This window comes from Gallus gallus, chromosome 2 (assembly GCF_016699485.2).
Source record: "Gallus gallus isolate bGalGal1 chromosome 2, bGalGal1.mat.broiler.GRCg7b, whole genome shotgun sequence".
Classification (NCBI taxonomy): Eukaryota; Metazoa; Chordata; class Aves; order Galliformes; family Phasianidae; genus Gallus; species Gallus gallus.
Window position 1 is genome coordinate 13,551,196 of NC_052533.1, and position 27,436 is coordinate 13,578,631.

Consider the following 27,436-nt stretch of genomic DNA (forward strand, 5'->3'; position numbering starts at 1 on the left):
ATATTCGAATGAGATCTGAGAGCTCAGTGTAATTTGCCTCTAGTTTTATTTTTAGTGATTTCACTTTTCTGGCTTAAGTATTGCATTCCCTTTTACTGTCAGGATTTATTACTAGCACTTTGTGAAGTGCAGCCAGTTCCAGTCTTCTGACTCCTTCTTCCTAAACTTAATTTTTGTCAATGGAATAGTTTCCTGTAAAATGTCTAATTGTTGGTTTATTGGCAGATTAAGTCCAAGAGCTTTTTCAAAACTGACTAAGGACAGTACCAATTACGTGTCTGGTGCCAAGTCCCTTACTTGCTAATGGAATAAATGAGAATTTCAGCTGTCTGGTTTTTTTGGACGGTGACAAACTTCAAAACATTAAGCCACGGGTTCTTAGCCACAGTATTGGTATTTGTCTTTCTATAACTCCATTCTCTGATACCTTTAATACATTTATTTAGACAACATTCCTCTTGATAGGAAATGATGTTATACTTATTTTGCAAATGGAAAACCACAACCTTAAGAAACTACAGCCAAGATCACAAAGTACTTCACATAGAGGACAGGAAGCAACCTTTCCTAGAGGGTAAAGTAGGTTATATGGGTGTGCTTTTTATGATAAAATTTGTAACAGGCCCCCCAAGACTGAAAAAAGGGAAATGCATGTTGCATTTTTGCATCTTTACCAGGAGATTCTGTTCATTCAAATGCTTGGATAAAACCATAGTTCTGATTCCTCTGGCCTAAATATTTTTCCTTGGCCATGTTATCTGGGATGGAGACTGAAGCAGAGCTTCAGGGCCAGGTCTGACGTGATCCCTGGCACCGAGCTCTTTCCCCAGTAGCCCTACTGACCTTGGACTTCCCTTGTTGCAGGCAAAAATGGCTTCAAAAATACCAATGTAGTATTTAGGTACAAAATGCTGATTGAGACACTTGCCTTTTGTTTTCTGCTTCACAAATATGGCCTTTCCCACATCTCTGTATTTGTGTTTCTATCAGCTGCCATGCACTTCTCCTGCACATACTCTTTAAAACACACTGCACTGTGATCAAGAATGGGCTGCGGTGAACATTTTAACTCCAGCCACAGAGTTTCTTCATAAGAGATAAAGAAAGTTACATGTCAGAAACTACACTTTAGGGAGAGGTTTGGTTCCCTACTCATGCCTGAAATTTACTGCTCAAATTTATGCTTTATCTAACTCTAAAAATAAAAAAATAAAAAAAAAATCAAGTAATAGGTAAAAACATATGGCTTATATTTTGGTTCTGAGTTATGTCACAAAGATAACAGTTGTGTATTATTTTCTTTGTGGAAAATGCCGTACACTTCTTTAATGAAAGCTAATTTTAAGTGTTTATTTTTCTTTACACTTATTCGCTCCCTCTAAAACCCAAACAACGAGGTCAACAAGTGAAGTCAGAATTCTGTGTTCCTGAGTTGTTGTGTTTTTAAGTCATGATGTAGCTGCCAGGATGATGAGTTATTGGTTGTCAATGCAGTAAGTATTGATCATAATCTTCCAGAATCCATCCTTCATATGTGTGTAAAAACAGAATATGCTGTGAAGTGCAGAGCAGAATTAATTACTTTGTCCCCAAGGGAAGAGCAGATAATTACCAAATAACATTTCTATCAAAGCTGTAGCTGAGTCCTGAGTGTTACGTGAGGCAAATTCCACACTCCTACAAAATGAATAAACTTGTCAGTACTTTCACACAAATTAAACCTTGTAACTTTTCACTAAAAATCCTATTAGGAATGTCCTCATTTTTATAATTAATTTGAATTTCTTTAAGGGCAAGAGAAAAAAGGGATGTTGGAAAGAGTAAGCAAATATTCAGGAGTCTTGTGCTCTCCTGTGGATATTTTTAACGTATCCATTTTATGGTGTTAAGTGTAAAGGATTCTTTTATCAGTTCTTGATCAACACAGTTTTAAAGACTTCCATACCAGTGTGCCATGTGCTAGGACACTTAAAAAATACATTTTGGAAGCAGTATTGTAGTGAAAAGATAATTCATGCTTTCCATTAATCCCCTCCCTCTTATTGACATAAATTACAGCTTTGAGACAAGGAAATGATTGAAGCCCTCATTATTTTATGTACCAGCCTATGTTCAAAAAGCAATGGAGAATTTGCAGCTAACAATATTTTGCAGGACATCCCAACTGTTTTAGTGAAGCTTACATTACTTGCCAGAATTCAACAGAGATGGCTCCTGTCAGAAAAAAAATACTGCACTGGGAATCGTTTGTGCAAAGCAAAATTCTCCGTTTCAGAATGAAGAAATTTATATTAGAAGAGCTTGAATTATTTACTGGAAATAAAATACCAGCAAATGCAGCTTTTTTTGCTCTGTTTGCAAGTTAAGATCAGATTTTAGATTACATGAATACATTTGTTATTCAGAAGTCTTTTCCAATAGAATGAAATATTCTTCTGTGCAAGCTGGCTGGTTGTTGTACAGGACTGGTTAGTTGCATACAACATGGCAGAATTAACACCCAATTGTAACTCCCTGAACGGGTGTGCAAATGCACTTTTCAACCCACCCTCCTGTGAGGAGCTGCAGCTGCCATGAGGCCTTCCCTCAGCCTCCTCTGCTCCAGGCTGAACAAACCCAGGGACCTCAGCTGCTCTTCATACATCTTGTCCTCCAGATACTTCACCATCCTTGTTGCTCTCCTTTGGAACTGCTCTAAATGTTTCATGTCTTTCCTATATTGTGACACCCCAAAATTTGCCAGCAATGCAAACACCTGAAGTGGTATTTGCCTGTCATTTGAATGACCATCTCATGTCTAGCTTAAAGGTTATCTTTCTTTTGTCTTACTTCCTCAGCAGCTTCTTCCCGCTGTCTCAGCAGGTGAGGAATTGCAGTGAATAGGCCGAAAGCACATCTTGCGGGAAGATAAGAGGACAACAGAGATGACCCATTTTCTTCCTGCTGCTGCTGCTGCTGCAGCAAAATGAAGACATTATTTCTCTGCCCTCTCCACTTGTTCTCTCAGCTTATGGTTCCTGAACCTTGTGGTTATGGGCTGCCTCACCTGTGCCACCTGCAGCCCATTTTGCTCCCTATTTTGCTCCACTGGCACTCATTTGGCTTTTCACTGGGGGGTTTTGTCTGTACAAAACTACTGGTGTTCTTTAATCAACTTCATTTTACGCTGAGCTAGTGAGTTACATCAGTGCTTACAGCATTCTGTTGAATATCAGTGCTAGTGCAAGAAGTGAGAGGAATGTGACTTCCCCTTTTGGGCACTAGTGAGCTCCCTGATATGAAACACATCTTGGCACACTGGTTATGCATTAAGAGTGAACTTAAAAGTGTATTCAATGACTGGAGAGACTCTTCTATCACATCTAACAAGGAAGTTCAATAAATGGCCAGATAAGTTAAGCACCTTCTGAAAAGGAGGATTTATTAGAAATAATATTCACAAGTTGAAGTAGTCATACTCGTAGGCAGACCACAGCGAGGAAAGGTTTAATTATCTGTTTTCAGAGCCTTTCTCTTCCCTGAACCCAAGGACTCCAAGCACCCTGTGAGGGCCTTTCAAGCTCTGGGTTGTGGAGACAGAATCCTTTACAGTTCTAGAAAACAAACTGGGGCAGATTTAAGATGTGAGGGGACTGTTTGCAGCATGCACATTAGGACTGTGATACTACTGGATTAATGGCTAAAAGAGGAGGAAAATCCATAGACACAATTAAAGGTGCGGTAATCTCAGACTCCTGGGCTTAATAGACATTATGTATGTCACAGGCTTCTAAATAGGGACAATAGTTTCTTAAGGTCCATTCCCTGCTTTCCGTTAAAAGAAAGGATGGAAATGACAGGAGAATGCTGAGGTTCTAATCAGTGAAATGTGCAGAAACAATCAGCACTGATGCAGCTCCAGTGGACAGTGTGTTTTATTTGTTATATATTCTAGAGTTAGGAAGTGCAAAAAAATCTTCAGACTGTAAGAAATGCATTTACTGTGGCATGGGATTGTACAGTGTCTGGGAAAAACACTGGACCTGGAATCAGGGTCCCAGGACTTGGAAGGCTGCCCAAGTGAGGGTTATGAAACCGTCAGGAAGAAAAAAAAAAACAGAGGAAAACAGCATGGGAGAATGAGTAGTTCAGGACATTTCCAAAATACCTTTGCCTGATCTATGGGAATAAGCTCTGCTTTTTCTCCAACATGAACATAAGATCTGAGGATGTGGATAGTCCAGTGCTGAAGCCAAACAAGTATATTCTGCCATAAAAAAGACAGTAGCAGCAGCAGCTGTCTTGGAGTGTGAGCAGTGTGAGCTCATATCTGATCTCTAAAGACTGCAGGAGAGGAACATGGTAGTAGTAACAGTGTCTCTACAGTCTTTGCAGGCGCTTAGGTCTGAATGTGTTTTCCTTTGTGTGTGCTGGAAAGATGAACTCTCATGTTGGAAGAGAGACCTAGGATCCATGAAATGAAGGTTGGCCCAGGCTTTTTGAGACCTTAGAGAGATTTGAGGAAGAGAACAGCATTTTGGTCCCTTGAACTTGATTCTTATGCTAGACCAGCATTATATTTCTGTATGCACATAGCCTTGGTGCAGAGGCCTCCAGAGAAATGAGAAAGATCTAGCAGCTGGTTCCATTGCCTGCGTGCTGTTAAAATAAGAACAACAGATTCTGGGATGGTGTTAGGGGAGGGGAGGGAGCCAGCAAAGGTTACTCCTCTCCTTTTTGTTTTTGTCCTCTTAGTCTGAGAGAAAAAGAGAAAACACTGTCTTCCACGATGAACGTGGATGGTTCCTGGGAGAAGAACGGTGCAGGTTACAGGAGTTTGCTGGAGGCAGTTTTCACAGTTCAACCTAACTGCTTCCAGCACAGCTTTGCAGTGAGATTTTGTTATGAAGCTACACTAATGCAACAGAATATGAGAAAAGACCTGTTGATAGAAAAGAATTATTTTCTATAATGACAGCTATGGACAGCTTGGCAGCTATTTCTTCTGGGAGTTAGTAATTGTTGAGCCCTAATAGATCGTATAATAACATAACCTAACTGTAACCTACTGAATTTTGTGACAACAGATATGTTTTAGACATCTATGTCTTAGAGGGATTCGAGAAGGGCATCATACTCAGATAGACATATCCTCTGAAAGCTGCAGTGGTGGTAAGATATTGTAGAGTGCAGCCACTGTTCAACTCAAGCTCAACCAAAAGGCCATGGGACAGTTGCTTTTGGATGGGATTTCTGGCATTGAGGTGATTGTTTACTCAGTAGTGCAGTTACAGTTATGAAGCCTGAAAGCATCTTTAGGCAATAAATCATACTATTCAGAAGTTTTATGTATCCCAGATGGAACAGTGGATGTTGAAAAGGAAGATCTGGTGGCCTCCTGTCCTCTCTCAGGACATTTTATACAAATTACAGTCAAATACCATGTGAGACCTTTGTAGCCAGGGTGTGCAATCCAGAAATGTGTGACTGTGCGGATCTTAAAGGGAGGAAGGAAGGAAATCAATTTTGAAGGAAAATATGGATAAACTTCCAAAGAGCTTGAAGGTGAAAACTGACGCATCCCTCTCTGCTGTATTTCAAGGATATAATAGAAAGCATTATGCAGAGGACACCGAAGCTCATGTGTGATGAGAACAAGTAATTTCATGAAACCCAGTAGTCCAACCCACTAAACTTCAGAGGCAGGGGAGAGAGCAGTGAATCTGGGCTCTAGCTAATCATGAAACTGATTTCCTCCCACGTCTTGGAGCCCTGATCAGTATTGCTAGCTGGTAGAATCATTGGTCTGGCTGATCTACAAAGACTGCATCGGAATGCTGAGGATGCTTTAGGACTATTTCAGAAATGTATTAGGAGTAAACTAACTCAATTTTCTGTAACTGTTTCTTTCAGTACCTCAGGACTGACAGAGGATCAGGACTCCTATCCATGACTGACAGAGATTCCTAGGGCTTTGTTGTCAGTGAAGGACACGACTTCCCTTGGGACAAACAACTGACAGAAGAAATAACTTTTCAGGTTTATTGAGCCCATCCTTATGGTTTTCAGTAATGTCTTCAGCAGTGGCATCTTACCTTGAGTTTCTATTATAGTATAATAACAGTTGATATAACTTAGAAATGCTTTTTTGCTACTTCACTTAAACTCAGGAAGAATTGGATTTTCATGCTTTCACCCTAACAGAATGAGTCTTGATTTGTAGATTTGACTAGAAATTACTGTAAAGCTAAGTGAGAATACACATGGTTATTCACAATCTGGTTTTAACTGTCAGTTTGAAAATCTCTACTTTATTCTTATCTAATGAAGTAATTGAAATAAATTATTATTATTATTATAAAAAGGGAAATATAACTGCTCTCACTATATGAAGCTTTGCCATACAGTAGAGAACATAAACTAATGCCGTCAGCCTCGAATGATCATTCCTACTGTATAAATAATATCACAATATATTCACTGGGCATGTTAAATAATTCAGGCAGCTGAAGATATAATGAGGAATATAGTGGAAACTCATCTACCAAACATGGGGTTTTGGATGTCTATTACAACACTGTGGGCAAAATTTTACCAATCAGGTCTTATTCCTTTGGACTTTCTTTGATGACATAGAATCTTCACTATTTATTTATATGGGGAAAAAGGAAATGGAATTGGTTGATTTTTTTTTTTTTTTCAGTGTACATTACTCTACTTCATTTACTTTGACAGTGCAGCATTGTGAAGAATGATATACTTGCAGTATTATACATTTTGCTAGATACCTGATTTTGCAGAACTTCAGACTGCTGAACTAATTCAATTTGATGTTGTTGTTTTTTTTTTTTTTTTGCACACAAAATAATTACATGATCAGGCCCTAATTTTTTAAAAATTTGTTATATTAATAACAGAAAAAAAACCCCACAGAGATAATTGACCTTGAATTCTCATACATGCCCGCTTCTTTATCTTACTCCATATTAAAAGCAAGATGGTTAAGCCTATTCCCTTGCAGTAGCAACAAGGACGGATACTTGAGCTGCAGTGCTGGAAGCAAAGCGATTGCAACAGCAAACATGAGCTGTGAGTCAGTTGATAATGTACAACTCATGATAAGAAAGGCATGCTTGTCTTATTAATTATTTATATTTGGAATGTACTTTTTCTAGTAGATCAAGGTTTATAGGGAGATATAATTGGGAATCAGTTGGGCTAATAAACAATGCACCAAAATGAATATTAATTAGGTTAGAATATTATTTCAGATAAGTCATTGTATTAAGAAGGAAAATGAATAAACACACACCATTTCTTTTTCAGAATATTAAGTTGATAACGGATAGTAAATAGTTACGGGGATCCATGAAGGAAGCTGCTTCTTATGCATGAGCATAAATCTAACAACCCCCAGGTTTCAGGATGGGCCTTTGCGGATCACAGCTTTGGAAAGTTGTAATACAAATCAGAATCTCGAGCTGTGTTGGGAGTGTACAGTGTTTCCAGAAAAGTAATCTGCTGAAGAATGAGAGCAAAATACAGAAAGCTGTTTTTTTCCCTCTACTACCATAGAAAGGATGCAAAGTCCTCCCCTGTTCATAATGACATTCCAAAGTGGCATAGGAAACATGTGCTGGCTTCAGCTGTCAATCACTGTTTAGAAATGTCACCAATAATTTGCACTCTGGAAGTACTCAATTGTCAACGGTGGTATGGACCTCTGGATTTAATTGGATCCACTGATTTTGCCTAAATCTCGCCCTGTCAGCAGCTCTGCAGTAGGTAGGATATTGAGGCTTTAATGAATCCAGTAATAAGTCCAAATTGCCAACCTGGATTATGTATATATACATATATTAGACCTGTGAAAATAGTTGTACCTTTCTGGGGAAAATAAATATCTTTAATAAGTTCTTAAATAGCTATGCTAAATTGTTGACCAAGCAGACAAGACATGCGTTTATTTTGTGTGGGGAGGAGAGGGGATGAGGTGCATGTAAAATTTAGCAAATTTGACAAAGAATCCAATGTTTCACACATATCAAGCCTCTGCAAATGTTATGATCATCCTTGCCTGTAGAAGGATTCTATCTGGGAGAGTGTGTTCAGTCTCTGCTGTCACAGTCAGCATGCTTCCAGCTACACCATGGCAGCCAGAAAACCATTCTGCTTGAATCAGCCACCAACCACAGAGATGGTGACAGTGAATGAGTATGGTGCACTGTCCATCCCTTTATCTCTGCCTGTTGGCAAGGTTTGGCAAAGGCTCCTTTGTGATAACAAGTAATATCTCAGGCTGCCATAGATGAGGTGACAAAGCTGATCCCCAATTTGTGAAGAAGAACAGAGAGTCACAGCAACGCTGTGGGGAACTAAGAGGATGAGAAATACTTCATGAAGCATCAGGGAGCTCAGTAGGTGCGGGGATGTTGGAGGCAGCTGCAGCAAATGGAGGGACTTGATTTGGAAACACTGGGAAATAGTAATGGTTTGGGTTGGGACATGTGGAGAAGATTTAAGGACCAGTAGGTGGGCGATTAGGAAGAAATGTAGAGTTATCAGTGGTTCTGGCAAATGTAAAATATAAATCCAAAGGCAACCAGACTTCACTAGCGCTGGAACACATGGAACAGTTGGGTTTGGTGTTTTTTTTTAGATATGACTCATTTCTTTTTGGATGTATCTGTGCTGAAATGACATTGACTTAATATCTAAGGCAGCAGGAGCTATCACTCAGATACAAGATGAAAACTTGCAAGAGCACCTAAAAGAATGTTCTTGTGAATTTTCCTCTGGGCTAAAATAAAAGGCGTTTTTCACAAATATGATGCATCTTTTTGTTATTCAACTTGTATAACTATACATTGGGTATCATAAAGCTGAACAAAGTTCACACACCCCATAGCTACAATATCATCACATCATAGGTTACTTGTCCTAGGAGCTGAAAATACACAGCCACAAAGTTTATGCTCTGTCTGAAAATTTAAGCCTCAGCTATTTTTGCCCCAGCTATTATCCAGTCATAATAAAAGCGATGAACTAGAACCAAGAACAATTATGCATCCTATTCAGTATTGTATATGGAGTAGTCATTTGCATGATTATGTCCTAGCATATTTTTCTATCCTGTCCTCTCTTTGTTCCAATAAAAACAATAATAATTGTAAAGTAATAGGAAATCTTGAGTTTTACTTATAGTTCCAGGTTTTTTTTAGTTTAAATTTCTCTAGTTTTAAATATTTTCATGACCATCTTCAGCTTTGCTTGATGATTATCTCGTTATTAATATTTGTTTTTCTGATATTCTCCTGAGAGATTCCTTTCCTTTAGCCTTGCCCTACCTACACATTCCTTTATTACTTTCGATACTCCCTGTTGAATGTTTGCAACGTTCAAATGTCAATATACTTCATTCTCCTGTGGTTTCACATAGTCTGAATCCAGTAACCTTCTGGCCAGATTGAAGACGACCTGTTTGGCAGGATTTTTAAAGAGAGGTACGTCTGTATTTCCTAGACATTGGAGAAGCAGAAGGAAGGTTTATATGTATTTGGCTGACTGAACTACTCCCCAGCTGACTGTTTGAATACATCTGTCATTCAGTTGTATTGCTAATAGAATGCTAAGACAGTGTGAGTCTAAGATAGCATCTTTAATTACTGCTTCATGCCAAATAAATGAATAAAATATTATTGTATAGATACAATTTCTAGATGTCATAATTTATCCATATTTTAATGTAACTTCATTCAGACTCTCAATTCCTTGAGTTTGTTTTCTCTTAGATTTGCCCTTTTTTTTTTTAGATTTTCTCTTTGATTTGCCCACATCCTCCTGATGCTGAAGTATCCAAAAGAGAGGAGAGGAAAGTGATTGCAGAAGCAAGATAAACTTGGAACGTAGGAAGCTGCGGTTGAATTATTTTATGGGTAAGCTGGGTCAGAAACTGCAAGCACAGTACAGAAAGAATATATTCAGATTTTGGCTTGCAAGAAAAGGAAGCAACTCATATGAAAAAATGACCACAAAAGGAAATGGGTAGCTGAAGAACAGGAGGACGTAAGCCTGCCACCTGCCTCCTTTGGAACGAAGTAGCTGGTGTATGCATGTTTTGCTTGGATTTGTTTCAGTCCAGCTTTCTAAACTTCTGCTTTCCTTAATCTTGGCTCCTTTTATGGTGGGATCTCCCCAGAGATCCGTTATTATTTTGCTTCAGGTAAGTTACTTTACACTGCTGCCTCAGCCAGAGCTGCACTCCTGTGAACAAATGTTGCATAAATTATGAAGAGAGGAAAGGAGAAAGAGGGAAAAAAAATCCATTAGCAATGCTTAGATTTTAATTGTCTGATAACTGTAATAATAACTGTACATTTGTCTTCAGGATCAAAGAGTCCAAAGACAAGTATGTGGGTTTGGAGCTTGTTTTCGTTGCTTTGTATATCTCTAGGTGGAGAAGCAAAAATAAACATAGATAAAACCAAATGGAATGAACGACTGGGAAACTAAGCCCCTTTGAGATATTTTATCAAGCTAGCAAAGTTTTGCTAGAGATATACAGTAAATGGTAAAGAAGTGGTGTTATTTAATTAGCTAATACTTCTAATGTAAATGTTGATAAATTAGTTAATGGGCTGAATTCCTTCCCTGCAGAGGGCTGCTGAAAGAGAGGGTGTATGGAAGAAAGGAGAGACTGCAGCAGAAAGTGCTTGCAGTTTTCCTTGTGCCTTTGCTGGGATGCAGGGGACAGCTGACACAGCAGCAGCAGCAGCAGGAAGAGCAAACAAGGAGCAATCTCATCCGGTGCTCTGCTCTGCTGCTGCTGTCAGTTTTCGTGCTGACTTAACCTAGCAGGAAATCCAAGAAAAATAAGAATGGAAAATGGAGAGAAAGCTTCATCAAGATGTGCAGAAGGTGCATGCATGTAGACCTAGCTGAGGGCGTCAGGATTTTGGAAGAACAAAAAACATGGCAAGAGCTGGACGTTGTGAGTACACTGCAAGGTCCTTCAGCTCTGGAGTCTGGACTCAAAACACTCCCACAACCATGGCTGAGCTCTTGGCTGGGGCTCCTGCTGTCTGAGGAACCCAAGCAGGGAGGTAAGGCTAAAGGCGAGATCCCGTTACGGCCATGGCAGAAAACCAAAGCAAAACAGCAGTTAGGACTACATGAATGACGACTCCTGTATCTGCAGGCTGAATGGCTGTGTGTATTTTGGGCTCATTAAAATGTCTGAGCTAATTTCTTCTGCTGTGCTATAGCAAAATTGCCATTTTAGAGCAAAAAGCGCTCCCACAGGTGCCTCGTCCAAAATGCAAGTGTTAAAACAGAAAAGCTAGGCCAAGACTGCAACAGAGGAACGTTTGGGAAATAGTAACTGGAACATTCGTTAGTAATTTTTCTAGGGTCACAATTTCAGCACTGAGTTCTCTTCTTGCAGATAAAATTTAATGCCTGTAAATAGTTACACATTTTTCATATAGGTAGTCATGGTGTTTTCATTCATGTTTTTAGTAGCTAAATACAAATGTTTGCAACTGCAAATCTAAGGTCAAACACATGTACTTTTATTGGACATTCAGGTCCATATTGCTTTGGTATAAATAATAATAAAATCAAACCCTGGAACATTTCCTTGTCCCATTTAAGTCATGGCAGTAATTCTCACCATTTCATGGTGAGTACTGAAGAAAAACAATCTTATTTAGTTAGAAAAAAACTATTTTCTAACTAAAACCAGGAATTCTTTGAACACAAGTTCTAAGATGGACAAAAGTTAGAACATTTTCATGAAAAGATACCTTCTCCAAATAAATTTTTTTTGCAAGATTTTTGGTTTGTAGGCCTACCTCAACTGATCTGTACCGAAGTTTAATTCAGTGTTTCCCCTTCTGAGCTTACTCCCAGAGGCTTGCCTTTTCTTAGCAAAGATTAACCCAAGACCCTTTGGTGCCCCTCATACACAAAGGAACAACTACTGCTCTGTCTCTCCTGTACATACTTCTAAGTGAGGGTAATTGTCTGCCTCGTGCTACATACGCACCATACTGCCAGGGTGAATACATACTGCCAGGGTGAATACACAAGCGCGGCATTTTTGAAGTAGCTCATTGCTTGGTAAAGCTCTCTGTAACTGTGATGCTGTGGTAACTTTTTGCTTTGAGTTCAGAGTCTTTGCCGAAGGGTAGCACCTACAGCAAGCAGTATGAACATGTTTGCCATGCCGAGCTACAGAACCATGTGCCTCAGAAAGATGTTTTCTCCTTGTAATCCTTCTATAAGAAGAGCAGCATGTATCCCCCTGAAGCTAAGGACATAGCCCTCCATGTAACAATTACAAAACTCCAAAACTCTCCCCAGCTTTTCAGTCCCTGGAGTTTCAAATCACCCCTTTCCCATGGACAGCCATCCAATGGGACACAGCTGTACCACAGGAAGGGCTGAGCTGATTCTGGAGTTCTCCCTCTTTGCCTGACTGCTCCAGCTGGTATTTTGTGCTGCTCTCCTTGCCGGTTGCTTTTCCCCATGGACAACAAGACAAGTTTGCAGCACTCACTTGCCACTTGCAAATGACTGCTGAAGCACTGAAAAAAATTTAAAAAAAACAACACAGAAACTGCAGAATTTTAATTCAAGCGTTCACAGGTAGTTGACAATTAGCCATAGCCTGCCTACCTCTGCCTGTATAAAGATGATGAGAACTAACACTCCTTCTGCTTGATCATGATTGCTGAGAAAAGCTGGCTGAAAAACCTGTGGTTGTCCCTCCTCCCCTCACCCAGCTTCTCTGCAATCACCTCTCTGCTCAGCAGATGTGAAGTGCAGACGTTGAAAAACACCATCACTATCATAGCCATGTAGAAACTGCATTCACTGGGTGGGTGTGGAGAGTTATGATGTTGCCACACATCTGTAATGTTTCTATTACAATGTGGACAACACCAGGTACAAAGTGAGCTTAAGCTATAAGCAGGTTTGAGCATTTCCTCTCTCTTGGGTTGCGCTGTGCAGTGGGAAAACGCAGATCTATTCTCACTCATAAAGTACTGTTGTGAATCCCTGAAGAAAGACAAAACTAATCTGAGAAAAGATTATGATATTCAAGTCATATGAGGAGCCATCACAGAAGTTTTCTTTTTTACTGTCTGTTTCTTTTTAATTAATATGCAGAATTGTATGTATAGAAAGAAGAGTGAGGCATAAAATGAGAGAGAGGCATTTAGCTCTTCTGCTCTTTCCCAAAGCTCTCATCTTGGAGGGATGAGTCACACTGTTACCCATCACCTGGGGCTCCTTCAAAAAATAAGGATGCAGCTGAAAGGAGAGCTCTCCTCTATGCCACCTCCCTCTAAAATAGCCACCCTTACTCCTGCTTTTGTTTCCTGTTACCATTAGCACCTGTGTGGTAGCAAAGTGAGCTGAGCTACCAGAGAAGAACCCTGAAAGCAAGAGCCACCCCAAGTTCCTGGGGGCACCTACAGCTTGGTGCAGATGGGTACACAGGTTGAGGTGGGAAGGCTGGTACCCTGGTCCTGTCTCGTTGCTGGGCATGGGGAGCTGGTGTTGAGATATAAGAGCAGGGAGGCTGCATAGGCTCTCTTTTAAGTAACTTTCTGTATTCAGTGACCTTGCAGTCATCAATTAGTCATTATGTTTCTGAAGAAGTGTTTCAGCTGCTGTGTTTCAGAAGTGTTTATCGTTATGTGGGTATTCAAAGTGGGTGTAATTAGTAAACAAAATATTTTCCCACTGTTGGACTTGAACAGAAGCAGTAGGCTGAATGCAATATTTTTTATTATTATTTCTTAAAAAGTGATCAATCTACTCTGCGGTAGAAAACTATATTGTTGTTGTGTTTAAACTGCTCACGCTACATGTGAGTAGAGGAAGAAGAAATGCTTGCCTATCCTGCCTGGACTGAACACTAGAGGTTTTGGCAAAGGCAGCGGTTAGCTGGAAGCACAGAGATACATATGCAGAGATTCTCACGCTGATCTGTGCAGTGTACGTGGTTTGAGAGGTTTGGAGGAAAAAAAAAACAACTGAGAATTCTTTCTGGTTAAAAATGACTAACAGTGAGGTAATGGTGGCTCAGAAACATGTTGTAGTTAAGGTTGCGCTCTAGAGACTGTGGTTAGCTTCCCAGGCTCTGCAATTGGGCCAAGAAAAGTAATTACAGTGATTAATAATAATGTTTGATTTGCCAGTCACACAGCCCATTCCTCAGAGTGGGTTGGTCTGGGGGAGGGGGTGGTAAATTGGAGGAAGGAAATTAGAGCAACAAAGTATAGTTCTTGCAATGTATAATCCAAACACTGCTGGAGCCAGCACAGCCTGGCATCAGCTATTTTTATACAGCTGTATACTACAGCTATGGCTTTGTGCTGTACAGCAGGAGTTAATTTATGTATCTGTATATTACTGCTACGGACCTGTGCAGTACAGTGTGGGATAATTCACACACCGTACACTACAGCTGTGGTATTGTGCAGAAGAGGTTGCTCCGTGTAATTGAACGCTGCACAGATGCTGTGCTTTGTAGACAACCTATTTTCTAGGTTTGGACACTACAGCAAGGATCGCATTTTGGATTTCTGAGCATGAAAGGCTATGAGAATCTCACCTTAGCAATGGAAATGTGCTGGGGATGCACAGCAGCCAGCGATGCATAGCAGGGCTCGAGAAGGGAGCTTGGCTGCAGCAGTAATCATAAAACCTTAACAACATCCGATGTCGGGCTGCCTGCCCTTGCTTTTGGGCGTGAGTGTGGGGAAGGTCAGGACGAAGCAGTGGTGCTGCCGGGGTGTGCCGCAGCAGCACTGGAGGGAAAAAGGCAACACCGATCCCCTGGCAAAGTTGGGCTTCCTGATTACAGGAGTCCTTGGTGGCACCACAATGAAGGGAGTTGCCATGGAAACCACTGCAAAAGATTAAGCATATCAAGGAAACCTGATTGTGAGAGAATGGGTGGAAATAGGAGAATTAAATTAAAGTAGAAATGGTGTTTTTGTTTCATTCCACAAGTCATGGTAGAAACCTTTACATTCACAAACATCCAATTAAGTGAGAAGTTATAGTCAAATCTGCAAGCCCTGCTTCAGAGGAGCATGATTGCTCTATAATTAAAGGAAAATAAATAGTGTTTTACAATCCAAAATGAAAATCCAGTGGTGCAGACTCTGTTATTCTTCACTTTCCCACTGTAGAATCTGCCGAGCTTTTTTTGACATTTTGAGGCAGACAGGCCACAGTGACCCCCTGGGATGTACTCACAGGTGCAGTGGCTTCCAGCCATGGAGTGGCCAAATGAATTTCAGATATCTGTGAGAGGAAGGGAACACTTAACTCCTCATTCTCTTCTGTCACATGCTGGCCAGGCTCCTGGACCAGCTAATCTTTGCTCATTTGCAAGTTATGAGAACAGAATGGCAAAGGTCAGCGGTTTGTTCTGCCTATGCTGGGCACTGCCTACACCAGTCCTTGGCAAAAAGCAGATCAGGAAAAAGCAAATCAGGCTTTGGGCTGTTTTGTTGTGATGAGAAATAACTAGCACAGCTGGCTTGGGCAATGGGAAAGAAGGTGGGGATGATGTCTGTAACCACTCCTCCTACTTCTCATAATGCCTCAGGACCCTGCAAAGGGACTAATGCCAAGTAAGAAGTTATGCTTTGATGCAGGGCCAGAATAGTTGGACTAGATGACCTTTAAAGGTCCTTCAAACTCAAACAGTTCTATGAAAATGACACAGAAAAGCCCAGATACCTTGGAGAATCCAACACACTGACGCCTCTCATTGGACCAGTGTATTTAAGTGCCACCATCAGCAACTGATTCCTCTTTTAAAGACAGATATCCACGGTAGATTGAAATTACTAACGCTACTGATAGAGAAATATTTTGGTGAAGAGTGGAGATTATGCACCCCTGTGCAAGCATCAAGACTGTGTTAAGAAAAAACATAAGTGAGGTATTTTGCAATAGCACTGTACACCCCAAGAATCACAGAATAAGCGTGTGCAGAAGTTCTGACTTCATTTGGAATAGATGTTTTAGAGGGGCTGTGTCATTAGCGCAGTATTACACAGCTCAGAGTCCCTGAAATAATGATACTGGTATGTCTTAAGAACACAGTTCGTCTACCTCCTGCTTGGACTGAGTTGTGTCCATGTGTCTGTTTAACTGGCTAAAGTCAGGGAGCTGAGGTTGTGTACAATAGATCTTCATTCACTTTAAGCAGATGTTCACTGACTAATCACATTCCGGTCTTATGTAAATACAGTTGAAATTGCTTAAACAGTGCTTCTTTTAAATGAAGATACATAGAGTGATAATGGAACCATTAAGTTGTCTTGTCATCAGTCAGGAAATAGAGTGCTGTATTTCTTTTGTACTGAGCCTATGTGATGACCAATGCCTAACTTTTCTGTTTGTTTAAGGTATTGCCTAAGGTGGCAGAAGCTCAGACCAGACTAACGTAGACCTTCTTGATTCATTTCTCTTACTTGACACAGGCTGGTTTATTTAGCAATAGGGGTCAGTATATATTAGTATACCAAACCCCAAGACTTTTATCCAAACACAGTGTCCTGCAGTCCACTGTCCCCATGTCCTCATGAAAAAAGTCCAAAGTCACTGCTATAAATTATTTATGTCATCAAAGCCATAGCAGTAGGTAGGAAGTGATTAACCCTCATGAAGGTTGCACTGAATGAGAAAAGTGTTGGTTGTTTCTGTCACCGAACAGACACATAAAATCATATAATCATAGAATGGTTTGAGTTGGAAGGGACCTTTAAGATCATCTAGTTCCAACTCCCTGCTATAGGCAGGGACACCTCCCTCTAGACCAGGTTGCTCAAAGCTCCATCCAGCCTGGCCTTGAATGCTTCCAGGGAGGGGGCATTCACAACCTCTCTGGGCAACTGATTCCTGTATCTTACCACTCTCACAGTAAATAATTTCTTCCTGATATGTAGTCTAAATCTGCCCTTTTCCAGTTTTAAACCATTTCCCCTCATCCTGTTGCTACCTGCCCTTATAAAAAGTCCCTCCCCAGATTTCCTTTAGCCCCCCCTTAAGGTACTGGAACACCACTATAAGGTCCCCTGGAGCCTTCTCTTCTCCAGGATGATGAGAGGAAAGGTCACACACAGAAGACAGCTTTGATGTGGCAGTTGATTTTAGCACTCACATAAAAAAACAGCTCTGGGTAGCAGTTACCTTGATTTTGCAGGACCCCAAACCTGCTGGCTCTTTTCCTGAGATAACTCTAAGAAACTTGAGTTGGTGCAGAAGATTGGTTTAGATGCTGTGAATAGAGGTGCCTTGATACCACGATGACAAATGCAGGGGGGGAAACACATAAAGAAAATAACGACACCAGCAGATACAAACAGCTGTACTGGCTTCCTGTTTGCATCTGGCTGCAAGTCAAGTTGCTGAGATAGCTCTCTAACATCTTGCGTGGCTGGAGTCCTGTTCTGCTGTGGCTGCCTCAACTTCATGGTAACGCATTTGCTGTTGTATTAAAAGCCAACAGAGAAAACTCATGCTGTATCTGCTCACGAAGCCAGGCAGGGTGCAGTAGTCTCATTTTTGGTGTAGAGCAAGAACAAATAAGATGTTTTAGGATCTAGCATCCAATACAGCTTTCCCCTTAGGCTTTGTCAGAAAGGGCTTGGCATTTAGTTTATTGTCTTGGTGCATTTATATGCTGGCACTGATCAATAGTGTGACATGCAGTTTTTGTCACTACTGCTCATAGATTTTAAGTCTGGTACTTACTGGGAAATAAAAAATGTACAATGAAATGAATTCTTAAAAGCATGCTTTCTTTTTGATGTTTACAGACAAGGGAACTGTAAGGAAAAGAAAATACTTCCAGCTCTTGCAATTATTTAAGGTTATAGCTTGATGTGGATCTCTATGTTAAGAATACACAGCACTGTGGTTTTTTCTTTCTTCGGCCTTTTCCCACACTGTTGTAACTGCACACTTTATTATTGCTGTCACAATCTGCTCTCTGTCCAATATGATTGCTATCCCCAAAGGTTTATTCTACATAGCAAACATCCTGTAATAGTGACCTACTCTAATAACAGGAAATTTATTTTTAAACTGCATAATGCCTGCTCCATATTAATCTGTTATTAATCTGTTTCTTTTCCAAAAATGTTTGACATGAAAATCTACTAATATTGTCCAATGCCTCATTGGTCTTCACAAAACTTTATATCTTTTGAAGTTCATAGTGTTCACTAATTTGAGATGGCAGCCAGGCATTTTTTTTTCTTTCCTATTTTGTCAATAATGCTAAATAGTAAATACCAGCAAAGAGTACTAAATCAGTCAAACATCAAAGGTCAGCGCTCATCAGTCACAGTCTTTTGGAAGCAACTTCATTCTCTTCATTTCAACCAGTAGCTACAGAAAGAAGTTAACCCCTGATGGGCAGAAATTGTGGTTTAAGATGGCTTTTTACTGTATTCCAGAATGGGTTAATTTTTTCCTAACTACTTGTGTCTTTCCTCTTGCTTTATGCAGCCTTGCCTTTACAGGCAAGTGATAACTTTAGGGTCAATTACTCTGTTATCCAATGAGTGATAAGACATCAGTGTTGATTTTTCTGTCTGTAAGGGATTTTCATGGGAAAGAAGAAAACCCATCATGTCAGGTGATTCTTCAAAGGACCCAGTAAGTATGCATTTATTACATCTGCTGAAATACCTGATGAATAGGTGTAAGCCTTTTGGGTTTGCTAACACAAAGAACTGATACATCTTAGACAGTATTTTAATGCTCTTAAGCCTGAAGTGCCACATTACCAAATCTCTGTTCTATCAAAGCTTTTTCAATTGTACTTTTTTTTTTTACTCCCTTTAAGCATAGTTTGACAGTTCTTCTTCTAGATCCATTTTATATTCTATATTGCCTGCCTCAAGGATATCATGTGTATCTCTTTCTTAATGAGGTTGAGTTCTATATCTAGTACCAGGCTATTTTCTCCCAGATAAATCATTATGTCTGGTTCTGTCAATGCTTCTAAAGTAATGCACAGATGAGAACACCAGCTGGTTTCCTCTGGTCTGCCTCTTTTCCCTCTCTATCACAGTGCTCTGTACTGCGTAACTAGCCCCTAGTGCTTCCAGCATCACCACGCTGACACTGATCACCTTTATGCTTCACGGTTTTCCCTTTTAGATTATTAGAGGGGCTTCATGCATTCAGAAAGTTTTGCAGGAAAGAAAATTTTGTCTGTGTATTAGGCCTTCTGAGAATTAAAAAAAAAAAAAAGTAGCAAAACTTCAGTATAGTTTTCTTTCCCAGTTTGGCTAAACCCTCCTTCAGATAAATTACTCACAAAGCTGCCATTAATTCTAACAGGAAGGATATGCTTAACACTCCACATTGCTGCTTTCCCATGTTAGAATTTGATTTGGACAAAGTTTACAAAATAAAATAAAATAAAATAAAATAAAAGCCTAACTGGTCAAGTCTTAATAGTCGTAATAGTAGAATCAAGACAGAGTAGGTTGCAAAGTCAGTAATTTTTGCACGAGGAGCCAAAATATCCTGCTGATGAGCACATTTGCTAAAACATATCTGCTCTTCTGTTTCATGAGCTGCTCTATTCTTCTAAGGGTTTTGAATTATCAAAATTAAACAAAATGCATGGTTCTTTGTACCTCCAATTCTCTAGATGGGTAGTGACTTCATTTGACTTATGTCCAATTAAACTTCTAGATACATGCCAAATGTCTTTTCCAGTTCTCTGATGTATCTGTTTTTGAAATGCTTATTGCATTTATGGAATCCTTGTCACAGAGTGGATATGGCTGAAGTTGCATAATGTGTAATGATGATCTGCAGCCTGTCCCTCCATGCTGTCCTGTTGACAACTGGAAACCAGTGCATTATGTCCTTCTCACAGGAAGACGGGTCATTATATCCTTTGCACTTCCATGAACAAAAGTGATATTGCTAGGCAAACGGGTCTTTACATAAGCTTGTTTCATCATTTTTTCTACATTATTTCTCTCTGGCTTCATAGGATTAAAAGTGTGTTAAAAAAAATAGTGCAAAGCGCACATACTTATTTTTTAATGTTAGAACATTTTTACTAAATGTGATAAAAACAAAAGATAGAAATATCATCTCATAGAAACATATCAGAACGACTTGCTTTTTTATCCATGTCAACATATACATACTTCCTCACCCAAACGAAAATCTATATCTATGGGCTCTGCAAAAGACAAAAAATTGATCAAATACAAAATTGTTCACTCTTCTGTAAACACTTGGAGGCTATAGAAATCCTGCCATGAGGACTGCTGTAGAAATGCAGTATTCGATTTCCTTAAAATTATTTTCCAGATAAGTAAACCCTCTTTGATATTTTATTAAAATAAAAAAATAAAATCACACCAGTTTCATACACATTTCAAATAAAAGAGCAACTGCATGACTTCTAGAGGGAGGTGTCTCCTGGTGGAATCACTACCAATATTTGTGTAAAAGTAAAGATTACACCTATTACAGACTTACACTGTTTTAAAATAACACAGTTCTTAGTTCTAATTCCAGCATTTGAAATCTTTGCAGAGAAAGACCACTGAATACTGGGGTCAGATTCAGTAGGGTGGAGCTTTCCTCTTTATGGCATGGGAGTGTGCATTTTCTTAATGAGCAGGCCAAGCTTGCAAAAAGTAATTCATGTATTTGGATAGGAATCTGTACTTGAAGATAAAACTGTTGGTGTGATTATGGACAATAATGAGAAAGGTGGCAGGATTTTCTTGAGTTTCCATTGCAAATACATAATAAATGAGTAGGAAATGAAACTTGAGTAGCAACATTCCTTGGAATTTTGTATTATCAAAACAGTTTTGGCTTTTATTTGATACATATAGCACCTACATCTACACCTTTATGTGAAGTATGTTTTGCTGACCAAGATGATCTAATATTAAAAGTAAGTACTTTCTACAGCATTCTCTTAACCAATAGTTGGCCCACAAAAAAAAATAATAAATAAAATAAATAAAAAAATCAGAGGAGTATGTCAGAGAAAGAACTACGGATTCCAAAGGTGAATTGTAAGAAAAGGAATAAGTGGGTGGAGGAAATAAAGGCAACCGCTCTGAATTAAGATAATAGAACAAATCTGGGTTGGAAGGAATCTCTGGAGGTCATCTGGTCCAACTTCCCACTCAAAGGAGGGAAATAATAAAACTCAAAGGAGGGAATAATTAGTGATAATTCAACTACAGATTAAGCAGACTGAAGTTCACTTGCAAAGCAGAAATTTGAAGAGAAGATATTTTTGTACAGTAACATGCATTCTTTCTCTTTATCTGAGTCATAATGAGGTACACAGAACACATGTAAACTTCTCTGTGATACTGTTCAGTGCTCAGAATACCACATTAAGCAGCCAGCCTTCTATATCAGCTGCTTATACTTCCAATTACTGCTTTCCATCCTAGCTCCTGCTCCCTGCAAAGATTAACTGATTGACTCTGCTGAAGTCACATAAGTGCTGATAATACCAAGAATTTGGCCTGCACTTTATCAGCAGCCTTCAAATCTCATTACCAGGTGGGTAGACATCATTATCTCTTTATCCCATTGGGAATAACAGTGTGCAGAAGTTCCTCACTCAAGGTCATACAGCAAGTCACTGGAAGAAGTATGAAAGTAGAATTGAGATCAGTTGTATCCTCATCACGGACACTCATACACTGATAGAGCTGCTGGCATTGCACCCATGCAGTTAACAAAACCATTAACTGAGCCTCCCTGTAGTGGGGATGAGAGGGTTAGTGACTAAGAACTGTCAAAAGTACCTGTCTAGAACGATGCTCTATTTGTCCTGAAAGATAAGAACCAGGCTAACGTTTATCTTACACTTAAAACTCTGTTTTTTCCAGTCTTTCATGCTGATGTCACATTTTACATTTTGTTCTGTAGTGGGCACCCACTGAATATTTCTTCTCCCATAGAATTACGAAACGAATACGGTACACCTATAACTGGAAGGATTGCTAAAGCCTGTACATTTATCTTGAGATAAATTAAGCTTCTCTCTATGGAAGATTCGTGGTGATAATTTACCTCTGGTATAATGCTTTGCAAGTGATCTGCTAGTGTTTTGCTGCCATTAATGAGTTTTGTTTCCTTTCTTTGCCATCCCTTTGTAGAATCAGGCAGATCTTTCTGTTTATCCATGCAATCATTTTTATTTGTTGACTCTTTTCTTTCTTTGTTTCTTTCCCAGGAGACGTCTACATTCATTAGATCTCTAACTCTCTTGCCTTAAATTCTCTAGCTATGAAATTCAAGATATAATCCCTACATTTATTCCAGTCTTATTCCAGGCATAAAAATCAACAGAAGAAAAGTTCAGGATATCTTGTAAGATTTATTTCCACTACAGTATTTTAGACAACTGATTATCCATTTGCAGAGCGCTGATCTGTGTCCAAGACTGGACTTTCCTGATAAATGGACATACAAGGCAAAGCTACGCTTTCTGTGCATGATTTCTGCTTACTATGACAGGTACCTGAGGGTGTTCGTCTCTTTTATAGTCTGAGTATCTTTCTATGGCTCTTCACATCAAAAATAAAGCACTGCTGAATTGAACTGAACTGATAAACTTCAGGGATTAAAAGAGTTCCTGATTGTTGCCAAGAAAAATGGTATGATGTTTGGTTATGTTATTAATCTTGAAAAAATGCTCGAGGGTAAAATATTTTTTTTCAAATATATGAGAGTATTTTTGAAAAAAAAAAAAAAAGAAAAGCTGAGAATGGTAGAAGCAAGACAACTTGAAAAGGAATTGAGGAATGATTTTTTTAATTCAAGCTGCTTAAAATAAATGTAAATGTCTGTTCCTAGTATCTAAAATAAGCTACAGATGTTCACTGTTGCCATGAAGGTGAACGTGCAGTGAAAACACCACTGAGGGAATTAATTTCAGCCTATTATTCTTCATCATGGTATATTGTTCACAGTATAATTCTATAACCAGATAGTATACTGAAATGGAACAGGTAGAGCCAATTGGAGAATGAGGGTCCTGAATAGGGGCTCATGATAGCAGATTTATATTCAGTCACTATGCAATATGCAAATGTATTCACTGTAATTTGTAATTGACCTTAAAACTTACCATCTACATACTGTAATTCCTGCACAGCGAGTACAGTTCTCAGTTTTCCTGCCAGGTTGACAATAAAGAATCTCATAATAAAAGTTTCCCAAATATATAATTCAGTCAGCAGTATGTTGAGATTTTTTTCCTTTCTATTTTAGGGTTAGCCCTATTTCAAGCTAATTATTACATGTGGTTGTGACATTCCTCAGCTTAGGATAAAGCAATGACTTAATAAATAGAAAATATTTATTTTTATGGTGTATTGAAATTCATTCAGTTTAACCCATCAAGCAATTTGATGGGCTGAATGATATACAACTAATATACATAGTATCTTGTGGTAGTGGTGCAAAAGTTAGCTGAAATTTACTTCGTCAGCTCTTTGAGTTGGTGAGATGTGGAAAGGAACAACAGTAGAGAAATCTATTGCCACAGGCTGTGGGGTGAAAGTGCTTGAAACAGGCAGCATTGAATGTGAATGCGGTGTGAGGGTGATGGTGGAACTGATGGCCTTAATTCAACCAGAGAAGTTGTTCAGGTGCATGGCCATGATGCAGTAGTCTACAGAAACACAAGCTACCTGGATCAGTAATAAAGGACAGGGCTACACCTCTTTTCCTCTGGCCTGCTGTGTGTATGCCTAGACTACAAGGAATATAATGATAGACCTCCTGCTCTGGCACTCCATCTTGTTTCACCCCTAATTGTATTTCGAACCAACTGTACTAATGGGAGTAATAGTACACATAGAACTGGCATCAAGACATGCAACCAAGACACTGCCTGACCAACCTGAGATCTGGAGATGTGACCAACTCAATCACGTACCTAAGGAATGCTGTTGTCTTTCTCTGCCTCCTTGCCTCGTCACTAAGTACAAACAGTTACTGAAGAGATCTGCAGCAACAGGATGAATGTACCTTTTAGAGAATATGGATATCTTCCTATTTTATGGGGATCTGACAACCTGGAATTTCCTCTGCTCATTTTATTCAAGGGAGTGTTTTTCACAATCTTTCTTTCACATTTTGCATTTTTAATCTGAAAAGCTCTACTTGACATACAGAACTTTTTAATGGCCAAGATAAATAATATTCTAGTAAGCAAACTATTCTGTGGAACTAGGAAACCTACACAACTTACCAGGAGGCTCAGTTAGGGATAATAGCAATAGAGATTTAAATTAACTAAGACGTTTGTAAGCTGAAATCTAGCCAACACTTGGGGAAAAGTAAAAATCAAGTGAATAATGCCGGCTATCCAAATATTCTTATCCCAATTATTTCATTTGCTAACCATTACTGTATTGTGTTTGTATTGTATGGTGTATTGTATTTCACAGGGGCTTGGAATATTGTCTCTTGGTAGAAAGGAAGTTGTTAAACAATTGTCCTTTTATATCTGTCAACTCAAGGCTATTCAGATTTATTCTAGTGGAAGCCGAACCTTTCAACTATTTCCTCATATTCATCTGTCTTATCCCTCCCATGACTGCCACAGAGTCTTCCAAAACAAATCTGGGACTTCTGAGAATGGCAGGTTACGATATGCAATTGTAAACTCCCCACTACTCAACACAAATAAATAGATTATATGTTTTTTGATTATGGGAAATCTTTTCGGGGAAAAAAAAAATGATGTTACACATTTCTCTCACTCTAAATGCTCTTAGGCAATCAAATGATGATGTATTACACATTTTGAGTAGTCTAGCTCATGCCTAACATAGGACTCACTTGAACACTTAGTTTTGAAAGTTTGATTCAAGCTGGTAATAAATGACTTCACATTGTGTTCATAAGAGACTGTCAGAAAAGAGGAGAGAACAGAGAAGACGAAAGCTAACGAAGACTGAAAAATATTTTTCAGAGAGACGGAAAAATAAAGGGAATGGTTCATTCATCCTTATTACATTCTGAAAATTTAAAACAGGATAGGAATAACTGTTGAAATGCAGACCAAAAAAATTGGTTTCTGGCATCTCAGCTTTGCAGAAACATTTCTGATAATTTGTACTTCACACAGGAAATCATAGCCACATATGTCATTTTGAGAAATTCAGACTTCTGACATTTGAAAAGTTCCTTTATTTTTCCAGCACAATACAGCTACAGTGCTTTAAATTATAAGGGTGTGTATCAAGAATAAAAAACTTGACTTCAGTGGAGTTTGTCTGGATTTACATCTTGTAATTGAAAGTCTTGCTGGTGAAAAGCCATTAGATGTTACATGTACTTGTAGCAAATGCAAGAGTACCGTTCAGTTATCTCCACAGCTCAAGTAATGAGACCATTCCTTGAATTATTCGGGGGAACAAATAACTTGTATGGGTTTTTCTTTCATTTGTTCCAAGTAACAATGAATAAGCACTCTGAAAATGGCAGGAAGGAGAAACAGCAGCAGAGCTCTGGCAAAGGCAACACATGTAGTGGCTCTATTAATACACGGATCAAGGTCAAAGCATGGTGCAGGCCCTAGCCTGAGACAGCGAGCCTGTCCTGCCTCAGCGTGCTCTGCCAGGCACAGCATGGACGAGGCCTGGATCCTGACACCTGGGGGGGTCAAGGCCTTCTTTCTTTTCCTTGCTTTGCAGGGAAGAGGGAAGAGAGTTTAGCTGTGTGGGCCGTGTTGCTTGCCATGAAGCTCAGAGAACAGGCCACTGCTTGTTTTATTTACTACCACAAAAGTAGTTGGTGAAGCTACTTGGAGGGTCGGGAGAAGCAAGGAAATTACTTTGGGAAGGGAGCGGTGGTTGGGAACAAGTTGTTCTCCATGTCAGTAAGCACCTGGAAACAATCTCACAAAGGAATGAAGAAGGTTCAGATCAGTTCTCACTGTCATTAATTGTTTTTTCTTTGCTTCCCTCTTTAGGTGTGAACACAGGCTCAGAGAAGCCCTGCTGTCACTGCAGCACGCTTATTTTGAAGATAAGTGTGAATCAGCATGCTGTTCTTATAGGCAAAGAAGTAGCAGCAAGAAATCTCAGACTATGCAAGAGGATCATGACCTGGCAATCAGAGGATTTCTGCACTGATCCAAGCCAGAAAAAATGCTACTTTGCTTGGTGGACACTTCCCATGGATTTCTTACACATCCACATCCAAGGAGTGGATGTATCTGTCACGCACACCAAGCTGCTAACACCCGTGTGGTCTTGGTAGGAAAATGCAAAGGAAATCCAAAAGTGCTGGCCTTGACTCCCTTCCTCACTGTCCTTCCATACCTGCTCTGCCTTGGCTTTGTGCCCTGCTCCCTCCCTAGCGCTCTTATCTCCCACTGAACCTGAGAAACAAATGCTTGTGGAAGCTAAGTCGTCCCCAGCTGTTCGCTCTGTTCCTGAGCTCCCTTCCTCCCTCTCATTCCTTTTGGATCTGTTTCTAAACTTTTTGGGGCAGCAACTACTTTTCTGCATGCAACATCAATGGACACTGTTCTTGGCTGGCCTCAAGGCACAACTGGAATAAATGTGAATAACAACAACAGTGACAAAAAGTATCAACATTGGTAATGACAGTAATAATTATTATTGTTATTATTATACAGTCAACCAGACTGACTTGGTAATTATTTGCATAATTTGTATATATAATTTGCATAAGCAGAATAAAAGACTGTTCTCATATCCAGAGACGATCTCAACTGTAACGTTTTGTTCCCTGTATGTGCCCAGGATTCCCACTGGTGTCAGTGGGAGTCTTTTTTCCTTACTTATTCTCAAAACCAATTGCTCTGATGACAGAAATCAGTGGGAGTCCCAATAACAAATGGCTTCATTCAGAGCGGATGCTGAAGGTGCTTTACTACCTTTATCTCCAATTAAGCTCTTTACAGATGAAGGTGCTCAGCACTTTTTCAGAAGCTTCTCATGACATGCAGGATCGAGCCCCTCAAGACAGCTGTCTTTGGGCTCTGATAATGCAAAGCTGAACAGAGATTTTTTTTTTCCTTCTTCATTTTAATTGTCTATTTACAAAACAGATTCCAGCAGCTCAAGAGTATTTATGGCCTAATGGAGAAAGCCTCAGTGGGTGGCTTTTTGGCTCTCAAAGAGTGAGAGCCTCATCAGCGGCACAGGGAAGAAAGCATGGATTATTCACACAAAGCAGGGCAAGGAGCTCAGGGGAAGTAGAGACGACTTATAGGGGTGTTTGCAGAGTGCTCTTCTGAAGAGCCTGGCTGTGCCTCCATGCTGCCAGGCTCAGGAGGACAAACACAGTCTTTCAGCTTTGTGCAGAAAAACATGCTGAATACATGGAGAGAAAGCAAATGACTGTAGTACCCATTACTGTCATT

At 39.6% G+C, this 27,436-nt stretch overlaps 1 long non-coding RNA gene across 1 annotated transcript; it reads left to right on the top strand.

Moving 5' to 3' along the window:
• The first annotated feature begins 5,892 nt into the window (after positions 1–5,892).
• LOC121109957 lies at positions 5,893–26,747 on the top strand. The gene is made up of 4 exons (XR_005857774.1): positions 5,893–6,018; positions 9,419–9,482; positions 9,792–9,914; positions 26,015–26,747. It is a non-coding gene; the product is annotated as an uncharacterized LOC121109957 (long non-coding RNA).
• Positions 26,748–27,436: the final 689 nt, after the last annotated feature.